The following is a 16,956-nucleotide window of genomic DNA, read 5'->3' on the forward strand; positions in this document are numbered from 1 at the left end:
ATACCTAACCCTTAACTGTACCCCACAACATCATAATAAAAAATATTGATAAAAAAAAATCAGCTGGGCATGGTGGTGCATGCCTGTAGCTTCAGCTACTTGGGAGTTGAAGTGAAGAATGGCTTGGGCCCAGGAGGTTGAGGATGTAGTGAGCTGAGCACTCCAACCTGGGCGTCAGAGTGAAAGCTCGAATAAAAATAAATAAATAAATCGAAATAAAATGAGGGAATAGACCTCAATCACATTCATAAGGTTTCCCCCCTCCCTCCCTCCCTACCTCTCTCCTTTCTCTCCCTCCTCCTCTCCCTCTCTCTCTTCTTTCTCTCCTTTCCTTTCTTCTTCCCCTTCCCACCCTATCCCATTCCCTCCTCTTCCCTTCCTGCCCTCCCTTTCCTTCCTCTCCTTTCCTTTTTCTTTCTCCCCTTCTGCACTTCCTTACTTTCTGTCACTACCAGATGCTCCTGGCTCATCATGTATCTTCCCTGCCTGGCCTAGAATTAGTCATTTCTCCAAGGATCCCTGGTCTCTTTTATTAGAGAATGGTAGTAGAGATCAAGACCCGAGGGCTAGTATCCCCAGTTTCTAAAGTTGCCCAGAGACAGGGCAGTCTCTTGCCCATCTCTCCCATTCTTCTGGTGTTCTCTTCCACAAACGAATGTGCAGTCTCTCTTCCAGTTTTGCTTATGTTCCTCAGTTGTCTTCACATTTCTCCCCTGCCGAATCACCTTTTGCTACTTCCTCTCTCTTGCTGCTTAACCAGGACAGTGCCCCTGTAGTTTCTAGCATTTGACCTTAACATATTTTGGGTTTTTATCTTCCTTTGAAATTTTAGCATTGGTACTTATGCTGTGATACCTTCCCTTCAGGCTCTGACCTTGAACCTTGTACATCTAAAGGAATGAAAAACGCTTTCTACCATTCAGAGACTATTCAGAGGACCTAAATAAATTTGGCTACACTGAAAAATCTCTAAGGAACTCAGAGATTTAAAAAATATATAAAAGATAAAATAAGGTTCACAAAACCAGGAAATAACATAAAAGGGTACCGACTCCTATAAGTAGACACAGCAGCATGGTGTAATGGTAAAAGACCATGAATCCCGGAGCCAGACTGCCCGTATTCAAAATTCAAACCTCGGTTCTTCCACCTTCTAGTTCTATGTCCTTGCACAAGTCATCAACTTCTCCACATTTCAGTTTCCATATAAACAAAGTAGAGATATTAATAATGGTCACCTAGGCCGGGTACCGTGGCTCACGTCTGTAATTCTAGCACTTTGAGAGACTGAGGCAGGAAGATTATTTGAAGCCACAAGTTTGAGACCAGCCTAGGCAACATAGTGAGACCTTGTCTCTACAAAGAAATAAATATGCCAGGCATGGTGGTGCACACCTGTAGCGCCAGCTACTCTGGAGGCTGAAGCAGAAGGCTGTCCTGAGCCCCGGTTGAGGATGCAGTGGGCTGTGATTGTGTCACAGCACTCCAGCCTGAGTGACAGAGACTCAAACTTAATAAATAAATAAATAAATAATGGTTGCCTAAAGTAATTATTTTAGTGTCGACTGACTAAATATATGTAAAGTGTTCAGAACAGTGCTTAAAACTGGAGTAAATTCTATGTAAAAGTTTATTATTGTTGCTATGAATGCTACCAGGGAAATTGAGAACTAGGACACAAGGCCACTAATAAATTATAAAGATATCGTTTTGCTTTGGTTTGAGTTGGGGTGCAGTGCTTATGATCTATTTAGAGTAAGAACAGAGAAAGTTTAGGACTATTGCTTAAATAGAAGATGTAATGAGACCTAGGAGATGGAACTTGGTACTTTTTGTTTTTACTCACAAGAGAAATGATCACCACTCCATAAGAATCACAACACACATGCTTATCAGGAAACATAAGCTCCAGATGGGAGAGAGGAGAATATGAGGGCAATTAGGTTCCCTAAGTGAGTCTAAGGATCTGACCCAAATGTGTGCCATCCTGAGATACACACTGAACTTGGAGAGATGATGGAGGTACCACTGCTGGGAGTCTTTAAATAATTTTGAAAATAGGTTCAGAAACTGGAGGTTGAGAAATGACAACTCAAACTTCAAAAAGGAGATAAGTAGTGAACTGTTGCCTTCAAAAAATGTTTGAAAAGTTAACATGAGACAGAGATTAGAACTTAGGTTTTCTTAATAAGAGCATAGAGTTAGACTCCATGAACATATGGAAGGAAGCAAATAGTTAATTTAAGAAAAAATTTCCTAAGAATTAGAGATGTGAAAGCATAGAAGAGACTGCATTGGAAAATTCTGAAATTTAAAGGAGATCATTCTTGGTCCATTCCAGGTCCACCTTTTCTCATTCATGTCTGAGTTGTTCATCAAGGAAAAAGGATTTGATAATTGAGTCAAATTTGAAGTCATTCATTTGAACACACTTTATCTTTCTTTCTATTTTTTTTTTTTTTTTTTTGAGTTGGAGTCTCACTCTGTCACCCAGACTGGAGTGCAGTGGCCACTCCCGGCCACCGCAGCCTCGACCTGCTGGGCTCCGGCGATCCTTCCGCCTCAGCCTTCCAAGTAGCTAGAACTACAGGCATGCGCTACCATGCCTGGCTAATTTTTTGATTTATTGTAGAGACGAGGTCTTGCCAAGTTGCCCAGGCAGGTCTCGAAGCTGCGGGCTCAGGCAATCCACTCACCTTAGCCTCCCAAAGTGACACTTTATCTTTCGAAGATTTGTTGTATCTCTCAAAGCACAAAGACATGTGTTATTTCTCTTCCAGATACCACATGGTGTCAATCTTTCCTCTTTCCTCTGCTTCGCCCACATACCACTGGATACATTTAGTCTTACTGGTGTTAAGAAATAGATTTTTTTTTTTTTTGAGTTGGAGTCTCAACTCTGTCACCCAGACTAGAGTGCAATGGAATACTCACAACTACCACAGCTTTAACCTGTTGGGCTCAGGTGATCCTTCTGGAACCACAGGCACACGCCACCACGCCCAGTTAATTTTTTGATTTATTGTAGAGATGACGTCTCCCCAACTTTCCCAGGCTGGTCTCAAAGCCCTGGGCTCAGGCAGTCGTCTTGTCTTGGTCTCCCAAAGTGCTGGGATTATAGGCGTGAGCTTCTACACCCAGCTAAGAAACAGATTTTGAGGGGTAAGGAGGAGACTTTGGTTAGGCTTCAAGCCTAGGTATAGACTTTACCACAAGCTCTGCACTTAGGATAACAGAGCTTCCATAGCTATGAGTAACACAGTTCTTTGATACCCTTCCTGCCATATTACCAGCTTTCTCAAGAGCCTGACAAGAAAAGGAAGATGCTGACATTCCCAGCTTCTCCTATTGAATACCATCAAATAGAGACAAAACCTTAACCTTTAGTGGGATACCCGATCAGTGGAGCACAAGATCTTTTGTCAAGAATGTCCAGGAGAAAACTCCTATCCTGCACAGGAAATGGGACAAAGACATTCTTTTTTTTTTTTTTTTTTTTTTTTTCATTAATCAGTATTTTTTATTATGGTTTTGTGGGGTACAGTTAAGGGTAGGTGTATTATAATAAGCTATCTGATCACTGTGACCTGACTTTTTAAAGATGATGTTGCACACAAAATCTCTGATCACATCTCTGTCACAACTGAATTTCAATCCCATATCTTCTGCACTACTGATATCACACTGCAAAGAAGCTAGTGAGTTTATGTATCCTTGCAAAATCTATGTCTTTTTCTATTCAAAGTACATAGTTCTGAAACTTCACCTCACCCTTCACTTATCTTTTCTCAATAACTATCTATTGATTTTAAAAATGGTCTTCTATGCTGCAGTTTCTTGTTTGAGTACTCAAATTTTAAAAGAACTAATGAATGTTTATATTGGATTGGGGTGGAGGAGAAGCTCTGATAAAGAACCTTCTAATGGGCATCTTGGAACGGTAACCCTTGGTGTTAGTGCATCTAAACACTTGTCTTCATGCCTTGAGGTTAATCGGACTGGTTCAATCTTTCCCTCTCCTTATATACTTTATACTCAAAAAAGACTGACTCCAAGCACTATGTCTTGGTCATTTGTCTTCACAGATCCAAAAGACTGATTCAGGCTATGAATCAGTCATCAAGGTACCCAGAAAGAGCTACATCTTCTAAGACAAATGCTGACCTTTACTTTTAACAAGTTGTCTCCAAACATGAAATGACACTAAGAGATAGGAAGACAAAAGGTAATGGGTCTGGTGGGGATGAGTCACCCAAACTGGGAAATAAAGTTTGCATTTGATGATGATGATGATGATGATGATGATGATGATGATGATGATAATAATACAAATGAGACAGGAGGGAACTGTGAAAGAGAACTAAGGTTTGACTAATAACACTGTATTTACTATTTCCCGTGAATCTCAAGTAATTACTTGCATACTAAAAAACAATCATCTAACCCTCTTTGTCTGTTCTGTAGTATAAGAAGGAATAAAGAGAGAAATTTGTCCCTGGAGTGATATTTTCTAATGCAAACTAATGTAAATCACACATTTCAGTGTTGAAAGCTTGTCTGACAAGCATTTCCAAAGCACAAAACAAATCTTATAACAGGTTAACTTGCACTGGGCTGATGTTGGCAAAGGACTTTCAGTACTTCAGAGAAGGATGAAAAATAATTTTTCTGTGAGGATAAAAAGTACCCAAATATAGTGGTATGTTAAGGGATTAGTGCTAGCTTAAAGTATTCTTTCTTCTCACTACCAGGAATAATTTTTTAAAATCTAATCAAGGTGGTAATTTAATTTTAATGCAAGTGGAAGAACTGAGAGTTTGCACAGAGTATAGAAAGAAGGACCAAGGGAGTAGAGAAACTGGATTTTCTCCCTGCCAGGTAGGGGACCCTTCTGGTAAGTTGGCATATATAATGGACCTACTGCTGTGTGCCCTAACAGTTATGACTTTATATGGTCACATATAACGTAAAGATACAAAGTTAAACTTAGGGACATCTCGGTTCAGAATGTACTTGAGAACTAGCTATATATTAGTCATATTCATGTGTCTTGTTTCTTTTAAATCTCGTTGATTTTGGTATCTAAAACTTCCCTATTAGGCATCTTTTGCAGATGAAGCAAACTGAAACTTAGAAAACTTGAGCACTTTCGTCAAGGTCACATAGCAGATACTTGGAAGGTCAAAGATTCAAGCTCATATCTTTCCAACTAGATCATGCCTTTCTAAACCACCAACTCACCTCTTTTTATATTTCATGGAACAAAAACAAATGAGGGAGACCCTTAAACCCATTGCCAGAAAAGGATGGATTACATACAAAGCAGAATGCTAAGTACAGGAGAAAACATAAAGAATAGTATAATGGGTCAGAAAGATAACAAAGCCCAGGGTTGGTCCTCTTATATACTGGGAAAGAGGCCCTTTCCTTCTGGTCCTGGACCATCAAGAAAACTATTGTCTTCAGATTTTCATAAACAAACTTTGAGCCTTGAATTATCATTTTCTTTCTGAAGCCATAGATAAATAATTGCTACTAATTTCAGAATGTTCTAGCTTAGCACTGCCCAATAGAAACATAATGTGAACCACATATGTAATTATGAATTTCCTAGGATTCACATGTAAATATAGGACAAAGAAATATATTAAATTAATTTTAATAATATATTTTGTATAACCTAATCTATTTAAAATATTATCATTTCAACATCTAATTAATATAAAAGTTGTTAGTGAGATAATTTATATTTTATTTGATACTAAGTCTTTGCAATCTAGTGTATATTTTACACTTAACAGCACATTGCAATTCAGATGCATAATTTGCAACACTTTAAGTGAAACATAGTTCTACTATAATAATACATTTGTGTTTCAGCTGAAGTATGCACCAAAATGATGCCATTTATGTGGAAACAAGAATTGTTTCAGGTGTTGAACAAGCTTATACACACTTAATCTTGATATTGTCTAATGTAAAAAAAAGAAAGTAAAATTATCATGATGTCTAGAAGAAAACATGCCTGTTTAATAACCATGGACTTGTACCCAAAGGAAGCCCCAAGGCACTCAGACGAACTCCAAGGCTGTATTTCATTATCTGTTATGTAAATCCCAAATGTTGTAGTCTGACTTTTTTTCCCTTTCAGCCACCTTTTCTACGCTTATCTCCCACAGGCCTTCAGGCCATCTTTCTTGAAGACCTGGACTCCTCTCTACCAATGGAGAATTCCTTGAAGCCACAAAGTGATGAGAAACTGATGTTTAGAATGTCAGTTGCCAAAAAAAAAAAAAAAAAAAAAAAAAAAAGGCCACCATTCACTAAATGCTGGAATGTCTTCTTGGGCTTTAGGCACTTGCATTACTTTTGATCAGGACTTATTTCATGAACCATCTTCATTTAAAAGGATGTACAACCAAAAAGATATAATATTTATTTTATTATTTTATCTTTTTTCCAAGTAGGATTTATTGAGAAAAACAAAAAAGCTCCCACAGCAGGAGGGGACCCAAGGGGGTTGCCCATGATATTTATTTTAAAGACTGTAGCATTTCTAGGATTGAAATTCTTCATATTTTTTTCTCTGCCCCCAAATAGCTGCAAGATAGGACTTGTTTTGATTAATTTCAGTGGCTCTCTATTACACTGATTTTTATCAGATCAGAAGGATGTGTAATTCAAATACCTTCTCAGTCCCAATAATTCTGATAAGTCCTCTTCCCTCCCCTAGACTGAGAACCACTAAAATAACAATGCATTTATGTCCTATGACAGTTACATTACATAATCTTAGATATTATTTTTAGAAATCTTACATTTAGATGAATGTGTTGCTTTTCAACAAAACTGATATGAATACAACCTAATTTCCAAAACAGGTAAGTCAGTATCAGATTTTGCATTATAGAAGAAACTTCAAAGGGTCTCTCTCTAAGCAATCAGTTGCCCTAAAACATTTAAATGATTAAAGTTTTTTTTAAAAGGATGTATACAAAGTACCTTAGGAGGGCATCTATCATAAAGTTAAGTGTATCTATATCAGTAAAATCATAATTTGTCCTAAGGAAACTTATTATAATTTTATTATTCAGGCTAGTGGAGCTGTCCTAATCACCTGTAGTGCTAAAGAGACTAAAAAAGTCTTATTATATTAGATGTTAACATTTTATTTTCTAAAAACTATAATGAATCTTCTTTAAATAGGCATTCATCAAATTGAAAGTTATTATCTCTGGTACCACAAGTAAATTTGCATTTAATTCTGAAGTGGCACTGGATCAATAATAAACAATATATCTGCTGTTGTCTCTTTAGGTTTGTTTGTTTCTCCAAAAATGGGTTTTAAAAATGCTGTAGATTTAACACACAGAGATACATTCTTAATTACCTTTATGCTCCCATTCTATAAATTCTGGAGTTCCATTTTCTTAAGGAGGTGAATAATTATAATAGCGGTTTCTTCTCCTTTCTTGAATTGATACTATAAGCAATCAACTGTGAGGGCAGTTATCTCGAAATGAGGTCAAGAGGTTTTTTTCAATGATTCTATATGAAAAGGGCCTAAAATATGCACTATCAGTCTAATAAATCTCATTGCATAAACATGAGTTTCTACTGAGACAGATATGCCATATCAAATAAGTGAAATGAAAACAAGTAATTAGCATATATTTTCACTTTTAAAATACCAGATAGTTAAAATACACGATGACTTATTTTTCAAATAAGATTCTAGATGACATCAGATGTGTCATTATTTTTTATCAAACCCACAGTTTGAAAGATTTGGGCTTTATCTGAGAATTGGCTAGGTGTTCTCCAATTTCTTGCCTCTTCTTTCTTTTCCCACTTAAAGAAAAAAGAATAATTCCTATTGTTTGTTGACAGGTGATAAAATCTCTGTTGACTTAGAATTCATTTAGCTCTCTAGAATTTTAGCTAAATAGCCAAATCTTAGTCACATTGTTTTTCTTTAAAATCATATTAATAAATTATTTACAAAGAATATACAAGAAAATGAAAATAAGTAACTAATTTGCTAGTTGAAGTTAATTATCAGTAGGAGTTGTTAGGATTTATCAGTACTCAGGAGGTGGAACATGAACATAGTATATTACAAAAAAAGCATTTTTATTAAATATGTGACTTATTCTTCATGCTGTGTCTACAATTAGAAAAAATACTAAAATTTCAAGGCAAAACAGAGAAGACTAAAAATATGTTATTACAGTAGGCAAAAATCATTTCAGAGCCTTAAAGTCACCTAAATATATCACTCATCTTCATCATTCAGTAGGCAGCAAACCACAATGTGTAATTTCTTAAGAAATTCTGACATGTTCAGCTCTTTGAGACTCGAATGTATGTATTGTTGGGAGCTGGCCATGGAGGCCCACTGAGCGTTAGGGATCAGGAAGGGCCGTTGACCCCGAGACCACTAGGATGCGTTCGGGAGCTATTGACCCCATTTCCTCCCCCTTTCTACTCAGCACTAACCAGATTAAGCTCCTGTGAGCTCAAAACATAGAAACTCTGAGATTGGGACAAATACAAGCTAACTTTAGAAGCTCATTGCTCCCATTCTTCCACAAACTGTAGTTTTGACTTTCACACAACTTGTAATTCAAACTTGTGTCACATCTAAGAGTCTTAGTATTGGTTACAAGCTTCTGGGTCATGATCTTAGGATTTATTGAAGGTGTAAATTGTAGAATACAGTTTTAGAAGACAGCCATTTTGTTGAAAGAATGCAGCTGGGTTACTTGCAGGTAGCCCACTGTGAACTTTGGACTGGGCCACATTCCAAACATTCTGGGATGGGCCACTTTCATTTGTAAAGTAAATACTTAAGCTTCTATAGAATTGTTTAACTTGGCATAAATCAATCAGTTTAGGATGAAAAAGGTTTATAGAATATGTCAGTCACAGATTAGGTTATCCTTTGTCATGGGATTTTAAGATTATCATATGAAAAGTATTTAAAGGCAATCATTGATTAAGTTTTCATGGATTAAGGTTTCTGGTGGGTGGGGGACGCCCCTCTCACATCTGACTTTGTGTATAAAAGACCCATTGTAATTCTCAATAGCACACACATCGCTTTAGCACTAGACTGGAGTCCAGTCTCTTTCTCTCTCTCTCTCTCTTTTTCTCTTCTTCCCCCCAATCGCCTTTGCTGTCTCCACCTTTGGGGTACCCTGAACCCAGCTGGAGCTGGTCTCCGGCAATGTATATTATTAAAAAATAATTCCTTTAATCTCAAAAACAGTTAGCCAAGTGAAAAAGAAGCCAGACAAGAAAGGGATACAATATATGATTTCATTTTTATAAAATTCTAGAATAAGATAAAGTAAACTATGGTGATAGAAATCAGATGAGTGCTTAGAGGGAGGGGTGGACTGGGAATGGGCATGAGAGAACTTTAAGAGAGTAAAGTTCCCTGTCTTGTTACAGGGTTGTGAGTTTCACAGTTGTATGCATGTCAAAACTCATTGACTAGTAGACTTAAGATCTGAGCTTTTCACTATATGTAAGTTATACCTCAATTAGTAAAAGTTAAGGCCAAAGCAAACCATTGTTCTATCCAAACATCAAAATGAATTCTAAAGTAAGAAATTGGGTCTGTTATGAAAAAGATGTTGAACTAAAAAGAAGAAGGATGCCTCTGTGCATGGAAGTCGATGAGGAAAAGTAAATTAGAGAATGCCTATCATGCAGAAATGGAAAACCTAATATTACTGAATTCTTAAAATATTGAGTTAGAATTTCAGTATCTAGAAAGTCACGTTAATATGAAAATTTTTTTTTAAACTTTCATAGTAAATATATAAATTATATTGAACCAAAAGAAATTGAAAACTATAGTTTCTATAAATATAGTATTTAGGCTAGTTTTAATGCCCAAATTTGTACTAATAAATTATCTATCTTAAAATCTATTAAAGAGTTTTATTAATTCTTCTGTGCAGTTTTTTTAAGAAAATGTAAGCTTCAATTTTTACCTTCCTGGCAATTGTGATTCTGGGAAAATATTAATTAAAGTGTGGACCAAAATAGAATAAAAATCTTTTTATGTATATTTTAAACAAATTTTTAAAAACCTAACACAGAGTTGCTTATTGATAAGGATAAAATATAGGACCATGGCTCATATCAGAATGAATTAATGATAACCATAATTTCTCAATGTTGATTTCACTAAAGACACAGTGATTGAAGGATGAGCCTTTGTAGAAAAAACAAAACAGTAAAAACGACAAAAAACGTGAGTGCCTTTAAATTTCATATCTTGTTATATGAATAGTATGTTTCATATCCAGAAGCATAAATTTTATATATTTTCATAAATATTTTTCATCTAAATGTTGCCTGAAGCCATAGACATTGTGAATAAATTTATAACTAGGCTCTTCTTGGTTAACAGTGCAAGATCCCCATGTTGTTAGTGAAAATATTAGCTCAATGTCCTTTGTCCTACTCCAACTACCACTGTATCTGTTTGCTCCATTGATATTCACAGGAAATTGGTTTTATTACGGGAGAGAAGGAAGGATGTTTTGTTGGAGCTAAGACTCTGAGAGATCTTAGAAAGATGGGGGAGATGGTAAGGCTTGAGAAGCAGGTTGGAGGCAAAACTGACAAAACAATTAAAAATTAAGAGAAACTTTTAAAATTTGAGGCACAAGCAGAACTGCTTAGCCCAGGTAATACTCCACAGCATAGAGCTGAGGAAGAGGACATCATCCCTTCCTCTGTGGGAAACTCAGCACTGGGTTTCCCACAGAGGCATGAGGAAAAATGGACTACTGCCCCAGGGGTATAGGTGGTTCTCATGAAGGATGGTTTTCATTGTTGGGTTATGCAAGCAGTTTTGAGACCAGTGCTTCATGGAGAACCACGTGGTAGAAAAGGACAAAAAGATTCATTTGGATATGATAAGATGACTAAAGATGATTGACTAGTTTGTGAATACATGTAACATACCTTTCCCAGAAATTACTGGCTAACATAAAGAGTGTTGAGTTTTGACAATTAACCCACTATTAATTAGTGTCATCATAGCCTTGACACTTATAAGTCAAGATAACTTAGAACTAAGGCATTGGGGTTGCATGTTGATATTCTTTTTAGTAGATTCTAGAACTCTTTTAGTATAGAAACAATGTGATATGCAAATAAAATACATATGACTTCATGTTTTGTAGACTTCACTACTGCAAAACAAAAAGAGGCTTATCATGTTTTGGTGGATAAAAGCTAGTACTCATATTTCTGCCGGTCACATGTCTATGATACATTTGCTATTTCATGTCACAAATATGCTTTCCACTCGACAGCCATTGAATAGCATTTATTTAATTTTTATTACATTTTTATGCAATAGCACTGTTGCTATTTTACAGTAAAATTTAAGTCAGCACGATTTTAGCATCAGAGACTCATTAAGAGTAAGCAATTTGGTGCTTAATGAGTTGTTAACCCTGAGTAAATATATTAAAATAATAGAGTGATCAATTTAAATTGAATTGCATTGGGCTTGTTTTTTGTTCAATAATGTCTTCTGTAGTAAGAGAAAGTACCACTTAAAAAGCAATTTTTGATAAAATGTATTCTAAACCACTTATACTTACTTCTCACTTATAGTCCATCTCTTCATTGATTTTTTTTTTTAGTTATTCTATTCCCCATTCTCTCCTAAATATTAATTATTCTGAATATTTCTAGTTCTATTTTTAAAATAAACAGTATATTGGGGTCTATACAACTGCAATAAAATTAAATCAGCCTTGGATAAAAATTAAAATTTCCATGAGATAATGCCACAATTTTGAAAGCTATTACTAAGTAAAGAAATTAATATCCAAAGCATATTTGCTAAGGATGAGTTCATGGACAGGCAAAGGTAGAACAAGAGTCTTCCCTTCTTCCTTCTCAGCTCATTTGCTACCCACTTAAACTATGGTCAATATGATGCTTCTTAATCAACATCTCAGTTCCCCGTGGTCTTCTGAAGAAGGGCTGTCATCTTTACTGACACAAATAGAAATCTATTACTATAAGTCCCACAGAGCCTCAGGAACAATTGAAGAGCAAGACAGAATTTAATCTGTCTCACAGCTCATCAACAAAACTGTAGTTCAAATAACAATTTTTTTTTTTCCTGATAAGAAACCAAGAAGATATAGTTGGGTGTTAAGTTCACAAGTAGAGTCTGAGGTGCTACTGACATAAAAACAACAACAACAACAAAAAAACTATCCTTTGACTTAAAATGAAGCAGATTTTTTTCGCTTAAGCATGACCCCAAATGGAATTCTCAAACACTCATATTATAGTGTTGGGAGCCAGCCTTGGAGGCCCACCTGATGACAAAGTCCAGGTGCGCTGAGGACCCCCAGCCGCAAAGCGAGTCTGGGCAGCTGAGGCCCTTCTGTCTTCCGTCATTGCTGTTGATACAGCTGAAGAAATTCTGTGCAGTCGTGGAAGAAGAAGATGGCATGTTTATGCGAAGAATCACGCTAACCTGGAAATGTCATGGTTTATTTTTCCATTTTTCCCACTATGCCACTTGGCCTTTTCTAACATATGCAAGGGTTAAACTCTGAAGTATATCAAGAATGCTTTCTTTCACTTGGTTATAAGTTACTAGATATTGTTTAAGTAATAAATGATATAAGTATATCCACTCATTAGATTTAGGATTATGCAGTTTAGTGTTTAGACATAAGGATTTTTAGAAGCACAAGTTTATAGTAGTTCATTATGAATTCATTATAGATCTAACACTTATCTAGGAGTTATGTAGGTGATTTATAACACTGTCTTCACTAACTTAGGACAAAGATTATGTTAAGGTTTTTACTTCATACTATAGTTAAAACTCTAAGTTAACATTTATAGAGTAGGTTTTCACTGAACTCAGAATATAATAATCAGACACTTTTATGACAGATCAGCTAAAACAGAAAGTAACCTTGAGGGGCCTGGGAAACATTACTAAAAGCTTCTTTTGAGTTCTCTTTAGAAACAAGCACTGCAAGAGAAGAGAAAAGTAACGAGGACATCTGGACAAGGGAGGCGATCACAGAACTCTGAAGAACATAAGAGCCTAAGATGAGAATATTCCTGACACATAAAGAAATATATACTTAAAGAAACTTTCTTGAAACATTTGTAATTTGGGACGTTGGACTGAGAGTGTCATTGTTGGCTTTATGAATAAGACGTTGTCTGGAAGCCTATGGGAATCTTGGTTTGCTTGCTACTAAAGCCTATGGGAAACTTGGTTTGTTCGCTACTAAGACCACTAGCTGGTAACTTTTAAAAGATATGAATGTGAAAGAGTTTTCTTTGTCTTGCCCCTTCAAAAATGGTATATAAGCTCTGTATTAACTAGCATTAAATTGTCATCTGTTCAAGAAGCAGTTGTCCAGTATATGATCGTCGTCTTTCGCCTATCCGTCTCTCCTTCAACACATCCCACGACCCTCGCGGGGCGGGCCCCCACATTATAGTCATTTGTACGAACATAATAATATTTTGATTTATGAAGCTATAGTAGACATGTAGACCACAATTCAGGAACAAGCTTCTTGTGGGTGAGAGGCACTTCCATAATAGATTGGGCAAAATGTAAAAATTGTTCAGCATTGACATCTTGACAAGTGACATTTTCCTGAGATTAACTTGAAATAGCCTATAATCATATTTTAGAATGACTATGAGGTCACTATAAGTCACCTAGCTAGTTATATCATCTAAGACCATGACTATGCAAAGAGAAACTAGAATTCAAGGGTCAACTAACAACATGTATAAGAAGTCAAGTGCAGATACAATTTAGGGAATTCAAACTATGATCACTTCTTAAAATGAGTGTCACAATATCTACAAATGAAAACAGAAGAACATTTAAAATTAAAGACCATTCCCATTTGAGTTCTAGGCCCTAGCATCAACAGCCTGCTGAGTCTTCCTCCTCAGCTCATTTGCTACCCACTTAAACCATGGTCAATATGATGCTTCTTAAACAACATCTCAATTTACTGATTCCTGCTCACCAAGATTTGCTGGTGTTTGGAAAGACAGCATGCATGCATATACATATGAGTATGTATTACACAGATGCACTTATGATATATCTTAATTCAGAAATTAGATACACACAGTATTTCCACCTTGGCTCTTCCATTTACACATAGAGATTTATCTCTCCCTCCTCTTTCTTGCACTCAGTCTGGCTCTCTTTTTGAAATCTATACATGCATGGTTGAATGTGTATTTAGAAGCATAAAAATTAACATATTTGTCTTAAATATAGTTGCCATCTAACTTTAACACATTGCTAGCCTGATGTTTAAGCCATACAATTAAAAGAAGTGTCGACAGCCCTTGAAAGGCGTGTCCAGCAAAGATGTATCATGGCAGCGATCCAAGGGCTTCCCTGACAGAAGTATGTAGTGAAAATGACAAAGATCTCACAGTGCAAGCTAAAATAAAAACTTTCCAAGAAGAAGCCAAGAGAAAGATACGTATAGTGGCAAAATTATCTTGCAAAACAATTTGTCTTTTTAGTTTTTAAAAAGAGCAATGACTTAAGTTTGCATAACACATTTTATTCAGAAGAAGCTAAAGCATTCTAAATGCAATTTAACTGATCGTGCTGCTGACTTCCAATGAAAAAGTGTGGCACAACCATTCTAAAAGAAAAATGTAAAAAAAAACTCAACCATGGTGAGAATATGATAGTACTTGAAATGGTAATCAGTGCAACTGATTCACTTGGATCTAATGATGATAATAAATTAATAACTTAAGGTAGCCTGCAACCACTATTATTAGGCTAATAATTTTGAAACCAGTCCAAATTCTCCATAGAACTAATGATTACAGTGATTTTTTTTTATTTAAATAAACATAGAAATTGATACTCCTGGTCTTAAAGTTTGAAACTTAATTTGTCTTATTTGAGTCCCTTTTTCAGAAAAGTGATCCTCAAGCCTATAGTATCAATGAAATGAAACTCACCAGATCATCTCATCCAGACAATAAGATGCCAGACCCCTCCTATTTAACAACTCCTCTTCCTTACCCCTCCCTAATGCCTGTTTTCTACATTCCTGCCCCACTATATAAACTCTTGACTTTGGTGGGATGGAGAGTTGAATTTGAGACAATCTCCTGTTCTCCTTGGCTGGTATCAACCACATAAAAAGCCTTCTTCCCTAGTAATACTTGCCTGTGTGGTGAGCAATGGGACCCGACCAAACCCTTAGCATATTGTCAACGATTTGAAGAATAGTTTATGACAATTAATCAGTGACAAAGAAACTAAAATATAGGAATGTACAAGAATAGTTAGTACTGGTATAATAAAAGTAATGAGTACAACTGTTACAAAAATCTTGGATGGTAAAGAATTTCATTAACACCCTCTCTCAAAGAACACAAAATGGCTGTCAGACTGGATCTCAAATGTCCACAGAATTTCAAGTGCCATGACAGCAGAATTTGTTGGCCTTGTGCCCTCAACCTACAATCAAGATGTGCTCTAGATGTATCTTTTTACTATATCTACAGGCTGAAAAGCATGAGAAGAAGCAAATGAAAAGGAAGGTTAGACTCTTGGATGGAGCTTTATGACTGAAAAAGAGAATTCCATGTTGGTAAACAATCTGTTTTAAATACCTTTATTTCTCACCTCCCTCCCACCAATATTGTGCACTACAAAGTAGATCAGTTTGTTTTTTTGTTGTTGTTTCGCTGTTTTAAATAAGTGAACTGAGTTCTAGTTTAGTCTCTGCCATTAACTACTAGCTAGGATCTTCAATGTGAAGATCAGTCAACTGTGCTTTCTCTCATTATAAACATAGAATTGGAGTCCTAGGAAATTGTTTCAGCCTAAGTTCTAATATTTGAGTAGATAATGGCTCTTATTTATTAAAGACTATAAGGGCAGTAAGATGCTATATTCCAAAAAAGACTGGTTTATTTATTTATAACTTTAAAAATTCTTTAAAGTATACCAATAAATTTTGAATGAATTCAAATAGAAATATTTTTATGTTCACGTGTGAAACATTAACTACCATTGAAAATCAAGCCAAATTAGACTCCAAGAACAAAGTCAATGGAATGACTATTTCATATTTTTTACAGTTGATTTCTAATAAATCTTCCACTCAACACCTGACCATATCCAACATTCTACAATGGGCTTTTCAAAACGTAACTAAACTGGAAAAAGAAAGCATTACTTAAAATAATAAAACTCGAGATGTCTTTATATTTTACATGTTTTGTTTTTTCATTTTATCCAACATTCTGATAAAAAAAAAAAAACTCCACAAGATGATTACACATTAAAAATGTGGGCTTTACTTATTTCCTTTATTTTGCTGTTTTCAAGTTACATTACATTTGTTCAAACAAATAATATAAAACACCACATGCCCTAGCCAGCAATGTACTTTAATTTGGCATCCAGATTATGACTGACTCTATTACAAAGAATGCCAAGTATTTGGCAAATACATCTCCCAGGATCTGGGGTAGAAAAATGAAAAGTCAATTTCTCTGTTGCTATGATTAGATAAGCAGAGAGGCAGACTGTTGTGTTTATTTGAGAGAGCACCACATGCTAAGTCACAAGTTTGGCCTTCATATTCTGTAAAACCAATGTGCATGCACAGCTTAGACATGGGGAAATCAGTGGTGTGTGCATGCTAATTAATAAATCAGTCGTAGTTTGCTGTCCACTCACATTTCATTGTTAAGAAACTACTACTGAAAAAGAATGCCAAGGTTCTTCACTATATCCACATTGTGTTGTCAAGTATCTTCAAAAAACTAAAAGGAACATTATACTTTTATTCAGTCTCTATCCACTTGGTTAGTTACTTATGTTTGTTTGTTTGTTTGGGTCATGGTCTTACTTTGTTGCCCAGGCTAGAG

At 35.8% G+C, this 16,956-nt stretch overlaps 1 protein-coding gene across 7 annotated transcripts in view; it reads right to left on the bottom strand.

The window, feature by feature from the left end:
• The window catches only part of NRXN3 (neurexin 3), a 569,907-nt gene that overhangs the window by 261,481 nt on the left and 291,470 nt on the right, over nucleotides 1-16,956 (bottom strand). The gene's annotated exons all lie outside the window — the stretch shown is intronic.

Source organism: Carlito syrichta, unplaced genomic scaffold (genome assembly GCF_000164805.1).
Source record: "Carlito syrichta isolate Samal-C Ts95f unplaced genomic scaffold, Tarsius_syrichta-2.0.1 Scaffold303723, whole genome shotgun sequence".
Taxonomy (NCBI): domain Eukaryota; kingdom Metazoa; phylum Chordata; class Mammalia; order Primates; family Tarsiidae; genus Carlito; species Carlito syrichta.